The 11,656-nt window shown below is 36.6% G+C and overlaps 1 long non-coding RNA gene and 1 pseudogene across 1 annotated transcript; one reads left to right on the top strand and one right to left on the bottom strand.

Moving 5' to 3' along the window:
* Window positions 1-2,307: 2,307 nt before the first annotated feature.
* On the bottom strand, window positions 2,308-3,166 carry LOC140621299 (large ribosomal subunit protein mL48 pseudogene; annotated as a pseudogene).
* Window positions 3,167-9,093: 5,927 nt separating this feature from the next.
* Window positions 9,094-11,371, top strand: LOC140621298 (uncharacterized). The gene is made up of 3 exons (XR_012021025.1): window positions 9,094-9,222; window positions 10,324-10,384; window positions 11,057-11,371. It is a non-coding gene; the product is annotated as an uncharacterized lncRNA (long non-coding RNA).
* The last annotated feature ends 285 nt before the right edge of the window (window positions 11,372-11,656 follow it).

The following is an 11,656-nucleotide window of genomic DNA, read 5'->3' as shown; positions in this document are numbered from 1 at the left end:
ATAGAAAATGAACTGTCCATGAACTAATATGTCCTTCTTGAACCCCTAAAAATTAAAATGCTCTTAATAAAACCAAATGATATTCTTCTACTCCTTCATAAGACACAATCCCACTTAGAAAGTGTTCCATGTGGAAGAACTTCTGGGGAGAGGAGTGGAGAAAATTCTCCATAGCAGATGCTATTGGTCATCTGCCTGGGACCTTATAGTTTCACTCAATGAATATACCACTAGTTTCCTACTAAAAGAGAAATCTGTGGTTTGTTTGGCCATCAGATCAAGCGTGATGCAAAAAGGACAGGGTGTCTGTGGAGTTGAACTTGACTGGAGTGAATCTTTAACAAGTGGAAAAGGAGTTGGTTAATAAGTACATCAGCTTCCTCTTCCCTCAGGAGGACAGCTCAGGAGCAGGTTCTACAGTGTCCCAACAGTCCAAGTCAGATTGAGTCCCAGCTGTCCACCTGGTGATTTGCTTTTTAACATATCCTGTCTTGCCTTCCTTGTCTACCTCACTCTCCTACTTCCCTATCAGTTCTTAAGATTATGTCAAAATAACATAAATTGTAGAAATCCCACCAAATGTTCTCAGAATAGTCTGACTTAAAATATTAGGATGGCAAGATATTTCTATAATGACTCTTGAATTTAAGGTAAACCAATCAGACTTTTTCCTGACCTAAGTCATGAGCCAATGATTGAAATGAGTTGAGGGCAAGCAAGAGATAGAAGTTAGAATACATTGTCATTATTGCTACAGATGATGTAATAGAACAGAGGTTATACCTGAGTGCAGGAAAGCTTCTTTAGGTCCAAACCCAGTACTATCTAATTCACCCCAACTCAGGCAAACTGTGGCCACTGTAGTCGATCTGCCCACTCCACCTGCAGCTTGCTCCTTTGCCTCTGTTTCTCTCAGGGTTAGAAACTCCTTCAGGCAATTGAGAGCATGAGGAAGGCCCAAGAGGAAGAGAAATGTACTGAATGGGGAATGCCCAATTTATTCTTTCTAAATTTACCAGTGAAAATTCATCCTTCCCCTTCATGGGCAAGAGTGATTGAAGAGGGGGAGCAAGGCCTCTAGTATTCTAGAAGCTCTCGTGAGGCTTTTGCTTCATGGAGTAGAATGGAATCATTTCTGTGCCATCAGATTAACCCATCTGGTCCCATGCTGGGTACTTCTGTAATCACACAGACTTAGGCCAAGGGAATATATTGTCTTAGATTTTTATTTCTTTTGCTTTTTAGGTGATGAGCTATTTTTGACTGGTTTCAGCTGAGGCAAAATGGGTATTTTACTCTGTGTGGTTTTATTTCTTCTATATAATCACGCACAAAAAGACTAATTGATGATTCTTATCTTTTCATCAAGTAAACATAAAAAGAACTGCAATTAAAAATCTTGTTTTGAAGGTGTCTGAGTGGCTCAGTTGGTTAAGCATCTGCCTTTGGCTCAGATCATGATCCAGGGGTCCTGAGATGGAGCCCTGCATTGTACCAGGCTTCCTACTTAGTGGGGAGTCTGCTTCTCTCTCTCCCTCTGCCTATCAGTCCCTTACTTGTGTTGTCTCTCTTTGTTGAATAAATAAAATCTTTAAAAGCAATTGTTTTGTGATTGATGGTGAGTAATGTTGAGAATCTTTTCAACATCTTTGTCTGTTGGCCATCTGCATGTCTTCTTTGGAAAAATGTATATTCATGTCTTTTTTTTTAATATTATTTATTTCAGAGAGAGAGAGAGAGAGCATGAGCATGAGCATGAGCAAGGGGAAGGGAAGAGGGAGAGTAAGGTCATGTCCTGCATTGAAAGATTAAAAAACAGCTTAAGTTGAAAAAGGAAAAGAAAATAGTCCCAGTGTTAATGAGGCTAGGGGACAGATAGAATTAAGGTCAGGAGAAAAGTCAGTAGGAAACATTGTTTCTCCCCGGTCATGCCATAACCATAAAATGCCCCAATGAGCCCCTCTTTGAGAGAGACCAGAGATTCTCACCAATGATACATTCTGACTTGCTTTACCTCCCATCTTCAATTCCTAACAGTACTCAGCCTTTGATCAAACTCACTCCTCCTAATCCTGTCTCAGGAGCAGAAACCAATCTGGAACCTACCTTGACTTTTTTTAGATCCTTTAGTGAAAGATTCCTTTAGTGGAAGCTCAAACCTTATACAGGTCCCTGCCCTTTTCCATGTTGAGTACCAGGTTTTTACGCATTCCTCTGTGTTACTCTCCCTCCATGCATTGCATCAGTTGATCTCCTTTGTCTAGGGATCTTTGGTTAATTAGCTTTTATTTTTTTTTCAGCTACAGATTTTTATTAGATGAAGGATGTCTTAGGTTAGCTCAAGGGAAAGTGGTGACAATCGGCAAGCACTCCTCCATACAAGAAAGGAAGCATTCTTGGCTAATGAGGATGGGTAGTTATGATATCTAAAGGTGTCTTCAGTTAACTTTGAGCACCCAGGAAGATCTTCCCCTTGGCACTCAACATCACCAGTCCTGACATGAAAGGGTCTGCAATGAGCTAGTTCAACTTAGCCAACAGTTCTTCTAGTTCTGACTGAGCTTTGAATCTTCCCTTGAAGTCTTCTTCAGTGTGCTCCTTCACTGACGATCTGACTCCTTCAGGAAGATTGATTTGGATTATTTCCAAGAAAATCTCTGCAAATGTAGCATTCAAACCACTGATCTGAACCATGCGTTCATGGGTGGTAAGAACTGAGTCCAGGAGCATTTTGTTGCCTTGGTCCTGCAGCAGCAACACTTCCATTGCTGGACATGGAAGCGGGCATTGCATAACTTTCCTCAATTTTAATGGATAGATGGCTGCAGAGGTGATGAACATATTGGGCATACCTCTCTGCCAGGGCCATGTCGTATGAAGTCAGGTGAATGTTTAAAAACCCATATTCATAATCTGTCCTCAAATTAAAGGGTCTCACTTCCACTTTTCCCTTCTTCTTCTTGGGCTCCTGTGCTTTAACTAGCTGCTTGTATTTTCCAATGCCATGGATAGGCTTTGACTTGTAGCGCTGACTGGTACTCAGCAGAATGCCACCTGCAGCACAGATGAGATTTTCTCCTGAAGTCCTGAGCCTTAAAAGAAGAAAGGCTTGCTTAAAAATGGTATCATTCCTCAGACATAGCATCTTTCCCAGAGCTCCATTCATCCTTTGCAGCTGCTGCTGATTACTGTGTAAGTTGAAGACCCGCCCAAGCTGCGGCGATCCCCCCTGGAGTCTGAAAACACTAACCTAACTAGCTTTTCTTACCATGGAGTTGCATCCTGATAAACCCTTCATAAATTGAAAATATTGTAAGTTGAAAATTGATTTAATACACCTGATCTACTGAACATCCTAACCTAGCCTAGCCTACCTTAAATGGGCTTAGAAAACTTACATTATCCTAAAGGGGGCAGAATCATCTACAAAAAGGTAATTTTATAATAAAGCGTTGAATAGCTTATGAATTTTATTGAATACTATACCGAAAGTGAAAGATAGAAAGGTTGTATGGATTCAGAATGGTCGATTGTTGACTCTGGTGATCCCATGGCTGACTGGGAACTGTGGCTTGCTGCCACTCCCCAGTGTCACAAGAAAAAATCATACAGCACAGCACTAGCTTGAAAAAAGAACAATATTCAAAATATGAAGTAGAGTTTCTACTGAACACATAGCGCTTGTACACCATATTAAAGTCGAAAAATCATAAGTCAAACCATTGTTAAGTTGAAGGCCATCGGTACTTTATTACTTACATTGTCAGACTCCTATTGCATTAGAAAACTCAAGACCACAAGTATTTGTCTCATTTTAAATATAGTCCAATGTACATTGAATGGGATGGTTTTGCTTTCAGTGCTGGCTTCTGTAGCACTTAGTATCTATGAATGCAGTTACAAATATTTTGCTTTATTAAAGCTGTAATGAAGAAACCCTGGCATTTGGTTGCTTGAAAGTTGCTTGTGGGGCACCTGGGTGGCTCAGTTCAGTTAAGCGGCTGCCTTTGGCTCAGGTCCTGATCCCAGGATCCTGGGATTAAGCCTCGCAGCATGGGGCTCCCTGCTGGGTTGGCAGCCTGCTTCTCCCTCTCCACAGTTTGTGTTCTCTACATGCTCTCTCAGATGAATAAAATCTAAATAAAATAAAATAAAATAAAATAAAATAAAATAGCTTGCATTTTGTTCTAGTTTATTCCTATTTGCTACCAAGTTTTAACTAATTTGTTGTTGCAAAAAAATATACACATGAAATCAGAAGAGATGCTTATTTTTACCATGTAAATTCTCTTGTGTTTTTTTTTAAAATAAATGATTGGCAGATTCTACATTTCCAATGGAAATTTTATTAATAATAAAGAATTAAGATTAAAATATGACCAGAAACATATAAAATGTCCAAAGGTCAAAAAATTCTGAGCATTACTTTTATGATTTTTGTCATCAGTGAAAACACTTTGATGTCTTTATCATTGGTGTTATTCCTCCTGTGTGTGTATGCAAAATATAATTGATGAATTACATTAGTCACCTCAAAAATTCAAAAAGAAGTCCCACACTTAACAGTGCCTGTGTCTATATCTCTATATCTCCATGCATATGTATATATGTATCTACAGCTACATCTTTATCCTTGTGGTGGATATGAATTAATTCAAGCAGACTGATTCTAGTATAAAATTTCAACACTACTGTATATGCCTAAATTAAAAATAAATCTGCAGAATTTGATAAGCATCTATGTAATCTGGTTTGGGAGCCAGACTACTTGAGTTGTGATTCTTGGAAACCCATTTAACTATTGAATGACATAGGGTGATTGACTTAATCATGGTGTCTTGATTTCCTCATCTGAAGGTAAGGATGATAATAGCTGACTCATATGCTTATTGCAAAGAGCAAATGAATTCAGGTTAAAAAGTACCTAAAGAATGGTGTAATATATTTTATGTCCTCATCATATGTTATCATAATTAAGAACTGAAATTCTGAGGCTCTGTGCATGTGTGCATGTAGGGTATACAATAATTTCTGTAACTCAGCGCTCATTTCCAAAGATGCTTATAGACAAAAACATCCATCTATTTTCTTACAAAATGTAAATAACCCAGTTAAAACTATTTTATTTTTTTTATAGTTGACTTGAAATACTCTACTTTCAGCAGAAAGTAAATGTTCTGCTATGTGTCAAAAACCAGGACGATAAAGATTCTCTCCTGTGAATAGACCAGCATAATTAATGGTTGATTTGTCCTTTCACAGCTTAAAAAGTAAGATATAGTTCACTGAGAGGCTTTTTAGAAAACGTCACTTATTTTGGTAAAGCTAAAACAATTCTGAGTCATTAGCAAGTTATTTTACAAAGAACCAATAACTTTCAGAATTATTAAGACAAGATTTTAGATGATTTGGTACTCAAGCTATTATTTTTCTCTGATACTTGAGAACATCATAGAATAAAGTAGTGAAGTAGGTTGGCAAATGGTATAAGAATAAAGGCAAGTAATAAGGGATAAGAAGGATTAAGTGGTGAGTTTTAAATCTGGGTTCTCACAAGCCCTTGGTACTGAACTTAATTATCCTGAAAGAATAGGCTTGAGTTATAAGAATATACCATTTTGTATTTTTAAAGATTGATTTTTTTAAAATTAATTAATTAATTTTTGAGAGAGAGAGAGCAGTGAGCCAGGGGAGAGACAGAGAGGGAGGGAGGGGAGCAAGTGGACTCACCCCTGAGAGCACAGCACAACATGGGACCTGAAATCAGACTCTGAGATCATGACCTGAGACAAAATCGAGGCTCAACCAACTGAGCCACCCAGGTGCCCCGAGAAAATACCATTTGTAGTATCACAGCAATTAGAATTTACTATATCTTTTACTTTATATAACAAACAGAACTTTATTAATTGATATCTACAACATAGCAGGTTGTTTTGGTTCTTTTTTAACTTTTCTTTCTTTTTTTTTTTTTAAGATTTTACTTATTTATTCATGAGAGATACAGAGAGAGGCAGAGACACAGGCAGAGGGAGAAGCAGGCTCCATGCAGGATCCTGATGCGGGATTCGATCCTGAAACTCCAGAATCATGTCCTGAGCCTAAAGCAGACACTCAACTGCTGAGCCACCCAGCTGTCCCTAGCATGTTGTTTTAACAGAGAATTTATGGGTATGCAGCAGCTGTGGAAAAAATAATTAGAACCTTTCCCATATTTCTTACATTTCTGTGAATTATGAATTTTCTAAGTTACTGTGGTTACAAAAACCACCTTTTTCTTAACTGTGGTTCAGAGAACAGTAGGTTTACCATAGACTCTAAAGGGAAATAAAAAATCATGTTGATATCTTTAAAGTATTTAGTGTTACTCTGTGGTTTCCATAGAGATCATTTCCACCTGGCTACTTTAGTTTAAAACCCTAAGTAAGAAAATATAGGAAATACAATGTTTTAAAGATTAATCAGGAAAAATATTTCTTTTGGTACTGTGATTGTGGGAAATCAGAAATGGAATAGGAAACTGATGGGCTAGTCAAGAACTTAGATCCCAATAGCTAACATAATCCTTATCTTTAAGCAATGAGAAACAGAAATCCGTTTATATTTTTCACTCTTTCTCCCTCCGGCTTTTATTTGCTCTGTTTCTCTCAGACTCTCAATCTCTCTCTCTCTCTCTCTCTCACAGACACACACACACGCACAAACATACACACGCACTTTCTCTCCCTTCCCTAAACATTTTCTTAAAATATTAAATTCAATTTCTCTTTAAGCCATCACTATAAAATCCATATGTTAGTTGAGAAATGGAAGAAGCATTATACATTTTTTATAGTCATACAAGGAACTGAAGTAACTTACATGAATGGAAATGCTGTCCAATGATAAATTATTTTTTTATCTTATAGCTTTATTTTTGTAATATCAGTAAAGTTCAAGGCTAATCTTTTCTTATTAGATGAAATAGAGCTTTTCTCCAGCCTATGGTTTATTTAGTAAGGAGTTAGTTTCAGCTATTCTTTTAAAGATAAATAATTTGCTATAAATTATCACAGTTTATCATAATTTGTGTTCATGAAGTGTTTGCACCTTTCTGAATCCCAGTGCCCAATACCTATTTTCAGAATCTCATTTTTAAAATTAAGGAACTATAATATCTATTTAAGAATACACACACACACACACACACACACACACGCTCATTGAATCATGTTATATGTAGTAAGTGTAAAAACTGATCTGTAAGAACAGACTACAGTAACAAAAAATCATGACCGATTTTTTTGTTGAACTAGATGAAAGAGAATTCATAAAAGTTTCTTTATGGTCAATGTTTTTCACCAGATACCATTTTTCAAAGATGAATGTGAATATGCCTTGATCACATAGTTCCTCTGTGACAAGGAGTTAAGTATTGAAAAAAATTTGGTTGAGTTAGCAGCCTTATGCTTTCCCTACACTTGTGCATGCTCCTTTTCAAGCATGTTTATTTTGCTTTAGCATTCTGAATGAGAGAATAACATTTATTTTTTTTCATTAGGGTTGTAAATTAACATCTTAATTCATTAGCATAATCCATCTTCCTCATTCTCCCTGCCAGTACACATCACCTGCTGAGTACCCCACAACTGATTAAATAACAAATCTCACCCAATTAGTTTGCTTACCTAATTTTCTTTAATTAGCTGAAATGTTGTCTTTGGTCCAAGTAAGATCACTTTGTCTTAGAATCTGCAAAGCTGAATACAAGCTCATTTATAAATGTCGTTAGTCAGAATTCCACCAAGGCCGTTTACACTTTAATGTGCTCTGTTAGAAAATTGGAAAAAGTGAAGAAGAACCTCAATATTTTTTCAAAAAATAGTTATTATATACCAATGCTTCTAAAAGATACTGGAAATACATTTTACCATTCCTATCATTGTTCGTATTTAAGCAGGCAAAAAATAAAACCTCATCACTCAGGAGATCAAGGATAGTCTTAAAGAATTTTTCTCATAAACAGAAAAGGAAAGAAATGACGAGTAACAGAAGACCCCTACAGAACCAGCCTTGATCTTTGACTGTGTGTGCGTGTGTGTGTGTGTGTGTTTCCATGCATGAAACATAAAATATCTTGTTTACATGTTTATTGGTCAATTTATATAAAATATAAGTCTATATTCATATACTAATATAACACACACACACACATATATATATATATATACACACCAATTTTGTATTTATTACATGTAGTCAAACCCAAAATTTAGCCACTGATAACCACATTTACACATGGGAACAAACATGCACTTGAGTAAGAGAGTAGAAAGCAATAATGCTTCATGGGGTGATTTTCCACTTGAGTAAGAGAGTAGAAAACAATAATGCTTCATGGGGTGATTTTGCACTGTATCTAACATGGAACCTGGTTTCCCACAGTCCCCTACTCTGCATAGTTCTGAGTTAGAATTGATCTAAGAGACATTATCAGGAAGTTATAGGTGAAAACAGGAGACCACAGTGACCCCAGACCCATCTGGTGGACACAAAGCACAGCACCCACTAGAGTCCCTTTGTGGTACCTTTGGGGCATCCAGACCATCCAGAAGGCTCCAACTTGTTTGCAGATCCCAGTGCTTTAAGAGGGCTAATAAGTGACTTCCCTCTGTCCTGTTAGCTCTTCTTTCTAGACCACCTCTTCTCATCTCCTCTCACAAGTGTGTATGACCTGCTTCCTGCAGTCCCTTATTTGAAGTGTGCATGATTCACCTCCTGCAATTCCTCATTCAGTAATATTCATAGTAGTTCTGCTTCCCTGAGGCATAAAATTTCAGGAAACCAAGCTGGAAGCTGTCATCCAATAGCTTTGTAATGGAAATCTCTTCTTTTTGCTTACCACATAGATGGCAACAAGCCTGCTCTTGTAACATAAAATCTGAAGGAAACTCTAGGGAGCACACCCGAAGATTCATTCCTTTTATGCTAAGCAGTAAGTTATCCCATGTTCTAGATTTGAAATATCAGTCAGAATTCACAGCAATACTTACCAAATAATGACCATAATGACATGATAATGGAAATCATAGCCTTTATACCAAGAGGCAGTGCCAAGTCTCATTGATTTTTGTTACTAATTAGAATGCATTGAACGGTCTCTCTGTAATCGCTATCATATTGGTTGCTCACAGCAAGGCTAATGGAGGGAACTGCTCAATTCAGGAAAAGTGTGTTTGTAAAGTATGTCATTGGTTGGTAGGACAAAGGCAATAGAACTCTTGTGTGTGCTTGAATACATTTCTGGAAAATTACAATACATTATATTTTAAAAATTAAGAATGGTTGAAAGAAGGAAGACTTGGTTCTCTTCTATGTGGGTTATTTCTTAAAGGGAATATCATCTTAATCTGTGTTATATAATAATTCATGAGATGGTTTCTTTCATATCACCACAGCAAATTTCAATTCATAGGATATTTGCCTGTTCACGTGACCTAATAATAGATGACATTCTCACTTTTATTAAAAATATGAAAATGTAAGCTTTTATCGGCATTCAAAAAAATAACTTCTCTGTGTTTTGTTAGAGAAAATTTTAAGCTCAACTTCTAATGGGTCATAGTAACCTTGAAACCAGTTTTGTGTTTGTTTGTGTGTGTCACAGGGGTTGAGGGAGGCAGTTCTCTGCTGGTTATTTTTCTGAGATGGACTTAGTTTCTATCCCTCCCATCTCTCAGAGAGATACTGATATCCTAGCAGTTTGGTCTAAGATTTTCTTTATTGATAGACTTTTGTGGGGAAAATGAAGCCAATGGAACTTTAGTCTCACTCAGATGTGGCTCTAATTCTGGGTGGGGTTTTATAGTAAGTAAAAATAATGCATAGATTTGCTACAAGCCTCAGGTTCATTCTGATGGCATGAAGATCTTTTTTTTTTGTTTTCTACCTGTAGAACAGGTTCTGAACACAAAGAGATGAAAACTAATATAAGGCATTTTTGGCAAGTGGCATATCATATATGAAATCATCTCATTTCAAATAATAATAAAAGTGGCTATTTAGTCACCTACTGGAAGATGTAGTATTGGTTGGATTGTAAGACAGTGGCTCCTGGATGCGCAGAACCAACATTACCCAGGAGGTTGTGGTAAATGTGAATTTGCAATCTCTCTCCAGATCTACTGAATCAGGTCCTCAGAGGGCAGGGCCCATTTTTCTGAACCACTGCTCAACAGGAAGAGACATGAATGAGCCTTAAAATATTTATAGAACATATATATGTGTGTGCTTAGTGCTAGATTATTAACTGATTTTTCTTTCACATAATGGTCATCTATTTAGGCATTGAAACATCATTGTGGTCTGCCTGAATTCATCTGAATGGTACAGGAGAAGAGAGATGGTAAATAAACTCTTGCTTTTTAAACTCAAATGTCCCATTTCAGGATGTGAGGGAAAATAATATATATATTATATATAATTAATAAAATAATATATAAATATGTATTTATATATTACATATATGTATATATACACTTAAAGTGAGAAAGCAGGATCATTTTAGATATTTGCTTTGAATCTCCTTTGAGTTTCATGTCCAATAAGAAATAAATGAATCTTTCCAATGTGAAGAGGAGAAGGCCAGAAAACAGAGTTCACTGGTTGGTGTCCCCTTCATAGGTAGTTCTGAGGAAAGCAGAAAGAAATTACTTTGGAAATTTCATTAGATATCATGTTTCTGTCTTTACTATGGGAAATGTGTGGCATGTTAGAATTAGAATTGGAATCATAAGTATTATACAAAGAGGAAAATACAAACTTTCAGTAAATGTTGAATTTTAGAATGTCCTGGTGCACTGATTGCACTGGAGTTTTTCCTCAAAATGAAGCATCATTTATCTTCACAAGCCAAATTGTTTTATTATATGGCATTGTGATAGACTGCATAATGGCCCCCAAAAACATGTATATCCTAATGCCTGGAATCCCTGATTGTTTCCTCATTTGGCAAAGAGGATTTTGCAAGTGTGGTTAAATTAAGGATCTTAAAATTTGGAGGTTTTTTTTTTTTTAGATCAGATGGGCCCTAACCATAAGTGTTCTTATAAGAAGGAAGCTAAGGAAGATCTCACATAGAAAAAGAAAGCAGTGTGATGACTGAAGCAAGGTGCTGCATTGCGGTCTTTGAAGATGTGGGATGCCACAAGCTAAGGAAGACAACAAACCACTCTAGAAAATGGAAAACTTTGGAGAAAGGAACTGTCCCCCAGAATCATCCAAAAGCAAAACCCTGCAGACATACTGACTCTGGCCTAGTGAATCCTATCACAGACCTTTGACTTCCAGAACTGCAAAAGAATAAAACTGTCTTGTTTTAAGCCATTAAATTTGTTACAATGAAAAGATGATAACAGATCTGTCTCGTCTAAGTTTATAAAACACTCAAATCTGTTTGGTGGAATTTTTGAATTTTTTCTTTCCAGTCTGATTTCTTAATTTTAAAATGTTTCTACAATAAGAAGGTTAGTGTTTACTTTAAAATACATTAAAGTATTATTTTTAGGAAGGAAGTTTTGTTTATGGGTGAATACAAATGGGTCAGGATTCTCAGAGCAGCAGAACTGATTTGTTCGTCTCTGGTCTACATGGCATGTGGATGGCTGAGGCTGGAGAA

The sequence above is a fragment of the Canis lupus genome, chromosome 30 (genome assembly GCF_048164855.1).
Source record: "Canis lupus baileyi chromosome 30, mCanLup2.hap1, whole genome shotgun sequence".
In the NCBI taxonomy this organism is placed as follows: Eukaryota; Metazoa; Chordata; class Mammalia; order Carnivora; family Canidae; genus Canis; species Canis lupus.
The sequence above is the reverse complement of the archived record's forward strand: the minus strand, read 5'-3'. Positions and strand labels throughout refer to the sequence as shown.